Source organism: Microtus ochrogaster, chromosome 16 (assembly GCF_000317375.1).
Source record: "Microtus ochrogaster isolate Prairie Vole_2 chromosome 16, MicOch1.0, whole genome shotgun sequence".
NCBI classification, from domain to species: Eukaryota; Metazoa; Chordata; class Mammalia; order Rodentia; family Cricetidae; genus Microtus; species Microtus ochrogaster.
This window is the reverse complement of record NC_022018.1, coordinates 11,512,506-11,518,221: the sequence shown is the minus strand read 5'-3', so window position 1 is coordinate 11,518,221 and position 5,716 is coordinate 11,512,506. Positions and strand designations below refer to the sequence as shown.

At 47.4% G+C, this 5,716-nt stretch overlaps 1 long non-coding RNA gene across 1 annotated transcript in view; it reads left to right on the top strand.

Moving 5' to 3' along the window:
* The first annotated feature begins 2,948 nt into the window (after positions 1-2,948).
* LOC113456802 overlaps positions 2,949-5,716 on the top strand; it is a 7,368-nt gene continuing 4,600 nt past the window's right edge. Inside the window, exons 1-2 of the long non-coding RNA XR_003377540.1 lie at positions 2,949-3,070; positions 3,699-3,841. This is a non-coding gene — a long non-coding RNA (uncharacterized LOC113456802). The remainder of the gene's footprint in view (positions 3,071-3,698; positions 3,842-5,716) is intronic.

The window sequence follows — 5,716 nt, the reverse complement described above, 5'->3', positions numbered from 1 at the left end:
ACACAGCATCTTTCTCTCTCCAGTCATGAGTTGTCTGAACACACTTTTAGAAGGTCCCCACCAAAATGTCTGTTCTTCAGCATGGGAAAGAAGCATGGTTACTGGGAAAGGCAGCCATTACCTCTTCTGTTCCCTCCCCTCCCTCTTCAAATTCCTAAGCTCTGAAGATGACCTGTCCCTGCCAATTTCCCTTGTATCTCTCCACATGTCTGCTCCATTGCCCTGGGACCTGCCGTCTAGAGAAAGAGGTGAGCCCGAGAAGCCTTGTCAAGCTGATCTGGAATGAGATACCACCGCTGCTCTCCGAACTGAGGCTCTATGGCTGTACACGGTCACTAGTGAGCCCTCTGTAGCAACGCGTTTACAAGATGCTTCCTTAGAGATAATGGTGTGTTGATATTAGGATAAACCACATGAAGGTGCCAATATTTGACCATCTCTGGTGTATAAAAAGAGCAATTTCAAGTGGTTTTATCTCATAGATTCGAACCAGGTCAATCTGACCTGTAGGTCAGTATGGTTTCCTACAGGAAGAAGCAGCAGGATTGGATTACCTAAAAGGAATAAAAGGCAAGAGCCTGGGGAGAGGGAAGGCTGGCAGCCAGCACAGCTTTCCAGTAAGGCAAGTGGGCGGGAGCCTGAGACGGATGCACTCAGAGCTGGCCACTGGCTCACTGGTCATTGTGTGGAGAGAAGAACATGCTGCTTTCTTTCCAAATCTTCCCTGTAGGCTTTATTTTAACAATAAAGGAAAAACCCACACACTTATCTATTTTATTTCTAAATCTTTCCTGTAGGCTTTATTTTAACAATATAGGAAGTCCCCCCCCCACACACACAGATACTTATCTCTGTCTCTTTCATTAAAACTAATGCAAAGGGAAGGACTTGATTTGCTTTCATTTTTCTCTGGTGTTTTGAGATGGAGTTTCATTTGACCCTGCTGAAATGCAGCTTGCTGTGTAGCCCAGGTTGTCCTTGAACTTGTAGTCTCTGCCTCTCAAACTCTGAGCTTTCAGGTTTGTACTACTATGCCTGGGCCTTGATAGCCTTTAAAGATATATGGGAAGAAAGGGAGGGAGGGAGAGAGGGAGGGAGATAAAAGGGAGGAAGGGGGGGAAAGTGGATAGAATTGGCAAACAGTTATCTACTAAGAATTTTAATAACAGACCCTTATTGATCTCATGAATAGGAGATTATCCTTCATTTATTTACGAGATCATATTTTAGGTAACAGCAGCTTTTATGTGGAACTCCTCACACAATGACTGAAAAAGAGGCGATTGTTCTTACGTTCTGGGATAGCGCTTAATTGCCAGGAACGCGAGTGAAAGAACCCGAGGCAGGATTGCTACTGAAGAAAGCTTGTAGGCCTATTAGGGCAGTGCAAGGCAAAGCCATAATTAGTATATTTTTCAAAGAAAGTTATTATCAAAGGAAGATGTCACTAGGCCCCACCAACCCAATTTGTTGATCTAATTTAGCTAATAATCACTTTGCTGTAACCATTTTGCTTCGCAAGGGCCACACCAAACAACCTCCAGCAATTCTGAAAGGTATGCTGCACATTGGCCAAGACAGGACTTGACAAGCTTCTCAACCTTCCTGATGCTGCGACCCTTCAATGCAGTTCCCCCTGCTGTGCTGACCCCAACCAAAAAATTAGTTTGACAGTTATGAATCATAATGTAAATATTAGTGTTTTCCAATGGTCTTGGTCTGGAAGGATTGTTCAACCCCCAGACGGGTTGTGACCCACAGACTGAGAAGCACTGATCTATGGCATGACAGGAAAGACTACGAATCTAACATGAAATCTAAAATTACAGCCCAGAATGTCTTTAGGGAAACTGAACCATTTCCAAGCAGCAGTCAGCAATATTGCTTTAAAAACGAGAATGATGAAGGACTGATGCCCTTCGGGGCCGCTCCATGCACAGAACTTCCGTTGTCCCCATCATTTAACTTCCTTCCCGCCACCCTGCTGACCCTCCAGGCTGGGCACTGTTCGTTTTCTTTTCAGACACAAACATCCAGACAAATGTCCCATCAATAGCATTATCCCTGCAGTCTCTACCACTTGTCAGGCACAGAAATGCCCTCCTGTCACTGTCGTCCCCAAACGTGCTTGGATGTAGTACCAACTGATGCTGAGTGAGGCTGAGGGCCCAGAGAGAGCCTCTGAACAGGAAGTAGTTCTTCTTTCCTTAGCTGATCAGCCTAACCCCTCCATTCCTTCTTCTCCACTTCCATGAAAGATTTAGAATCCCGAGCAAAGTTTAGAGAAGACACAATCTGAACTCTGAAGATCCTAAGCAGTGAGTTCAAGGAACTGGCCACTGGATGGAAGACACCATGGGGACTGGCTAGACCCTGAGCTGTCTGGTACCCGTGGAGTGGGTTTCAGAATGTGCATTTCCAAAGAGACTGAACAGGAGGCACTGTGGTGCAATTGACTGGGCCTTGAGTTGGCAAGACAGGGCTCTCATCTCTTGTCTGCTATGAAATGGCCAAGAGGCCTTGCCATCATGTCTTCATTCCCAAGTGGTAACAGATAAGTAATCCTCAACAGTTCTTCCTCCAGAGACATTCGACACGGTCCCCTGGCTGTCTCATGATCTTGCCAGAATTTGGGGGGATCTTATGGCGCAAAGCTGGGACTCCCGGCCCCCTTTCCTCTTTAAGGTCCATGTCCTCGTTTGAAGAGCATGACAGTATGAAGGAAGAGAACATGGGTGCTCTTAGCTTGAGCGTTTTCTGCTCCTCCACATAAACAGGTAGATTTGGAGCTGTGTGTTTGTGTGGGGGTGTGTCTCAGTCAGCCTCCCCAAAACTGTTCAAACATTTGTCAAACAGAATTGAATTGGGTGACTAAAATGTCATGCCCTCTAGTCCTCTCTCTTCTTCTGACCTTTTTGTTCCCCCTCCCATCTTTGTCATAGTCCAAGAGGTTGGGCAGCAGGGCAGGTGCCATCTGGAGCAGACAGGAGAGCCAGAGCTTTAATCCACCTGCCTGTGAAACCCATCCAGCTCTGGGAGACCTGAGCCAAGCCTGGTGACAGAACCAAAGGTCAGCATTCCTTCCTCCTTTCAGCAATCCGCAGACAAGAAAGTCCCGCAGAGGACCGAAGACAGATCCACTTACGCAGGGCGCACTGGAGCCTTTTTGTTTCTCTGCTGCTTATATTTTGGAAGCTCCAGAGGGAATGTGGCCTGAATTTAAACACGGGGAGGCGTGGCCGCTAACAGTGAGCACTTTTGTAGATTCCGGCAGCCTCTTCTGCCTTCTCCCTCCCGTGGCCTTGAATGATCCGCTGTTTGCAGACAATCCCCTTGTTGTGCGGCAGAGAGCTGGCAGCGCCTGGCTCCCCCATTGTCTCTTATCTGGGCAAACAAAAGCAGGCTTCTTAGGACAGAGCTCGGTACAGATAAAAGGCTGATTAAAGTCCCCTTTGTGGTACAATTTCATAGGTCTGGCTTGGGCATTATATTTGATTAACCCCAGCCAGTTAATACATGGTGTTTGATAGCGATTACAGCTGTGCCCAGCGGCTGTTAGCTGGGTGGAGCCACTCTTTGAACTCCTAGGGAACCATGGACTGAGCTGGCCAACAGCAAGTGGAAACTGATGACTCTCTCTCTGGACCTTCCCTCCTTTCAGTGGCTCCCTCTTCCATCCTTTGTATCCTTCTTCCCAGGTCCCAGGGAAGCATCCAGTACTTCCAGTTAGTGCGTTCCTCCTGACAGACAGGAAGACATCCAGTGAACACCATCCCACAGTGCATGCCAGCCAACAGCTCTTTCTTGGAGCAGCTGCCAAATAAAGAGAAACTTGGAACAGGTACAGTGGGGCTTAGATGCGTTATGCTCTCTTGGTGTCCTCAGCTCAGACTCTCTGTTTCCTATGATTGGGCCCAGTGGCTTCTCCTTCAGCCTATTGAAGAGGTTAAAGAAACCAAATGAACCCCGTTGAACGTCAAGTCTGCCTGTTACTTGTTCCTCTTTACTCCTCTGTCCTTAGTAACTGATACTGAGCTCATGACCATCCCATCTGCCTTGTATGACGTCATGGGATGCCAGCCTTCTAAGAATAGACCCATAGCTAATGCTGCCTCTTTCTTGCTGATGCCCTCCCTTCCTCCCCAGTGACATGGACTATGCCCTGCCTATGTGTCTTCCTGAATTTCCAGTTACTCCCTGACCCCTGCTGCTTCCCCCTCCACCACGGAGCTGAAGAGCCTGGTCTATAACTTTGTACCCATCCACCCATCTAATGAGAGTGGTGGTCCCAGGTCCAAGTCTATACTACTCCCTATAGTCAACCTTTCCTTGGCTCTGGCAAGAATCAGGAAGAGGAAGCCAACATCGGTATCTGGAAAATCCATTCAAGGGTCAATTGAGTGAAACACCCTGCAAAATTCCACATGAACACCTCCCTTCTCCTCAGCATACACTTGAGACTTCACCACACTGCACAAAGCCCCAGAGTACCCTGAGTTGTGGGAGCTCATTCAGGCACTCTGCCTGGCTTGGGTGCAATAGCACTTTTACATTTTCAATGTTTATTAACTCACGCTTATGCGCTTTACCAACTCAGTTACCTGTTGGGCTTCGCACTTGGCTTTTTGAAGCAGAGACTCTCCCCAGGACTTGGGGGATTCTCAGTGAGACTTGGCTGACTGGCCAATGGACACCGGGGATTCACCTATTCTGCCTCCCTGACGCTAGGGTCACAAACATTGCCACACCTGTCTTGTCTCATGAGTTCTGAGGACCAAACTCAAGTCCTCAAGCTCACACGCCAACTGCTTTAACAACTAAATTATCTCCCCAACTTTAAAAGAATTTTTTTTGAGACAGTCTCATTTTGTAGCCCAGGATGGTCTTGAACTCATAAATTCTTCTTTCCCAGCTTCCCAAATGCTGCGATTACAGGTATGAGGGACCACATCCAGCTATCTTAGGCATGTGTTAAGGTAGAAGAAAGCTGGCTGGCCTGTGGGTTATTATTTATATTCATTCAAACAATGCCCAAGGCACACAGAATGCTTTTTAAAATCTCCTATTAAAATCCCTGTAGCCCATTACTTCACAGTTATGGACTTAGTTATGAAGCATCACAATGGGGGGATTTTCCCGCCCTTTCTACATTATAACCAAATGTGAGTCAAGAGGCTAGAACTATTACTACTGCAGGATATATAAGGTAAAACATGGATCAAGGGAGGACATAGAAACTAGAAAAAACGGTGTTGCAGGGTTGAGGAGATGTATTACTGGGTGGAGTATTTGCTGTGCAAGCATGAGGACCTAAGTTCAAATCCCCAGCACCCACATGAAAAGGCAGATGTACCCTCAAGCTTCTGTAACTGCAGCACAGGGATACCAAGAGAGGCACACTCCTGGGCTTTGCTGGCAGTCAGCCTAGCTCAAATGATGACCTCCAGATCAGTAGAGAGACCATTTCTCTAAAAGGAAGCTGGAAAGTGACTGAGGCAGACATTCCAATGCCAACCTCTGTGCCTCACAGGCATGCACTCCAGCATACACAAAACCATACCGGACTCTCTGAACATAGCGGACAATGAGGACTACTGAGAACTCAAGAACAATGGCAATGGGTTTTGATCCTACTGCACGCACTGGCTTTGTGGGAGCCTAGGTGTTGCGGGAGGTCCTTCCGCTCCTCCAGCCTATAGCCGCTGAGATACCAGCC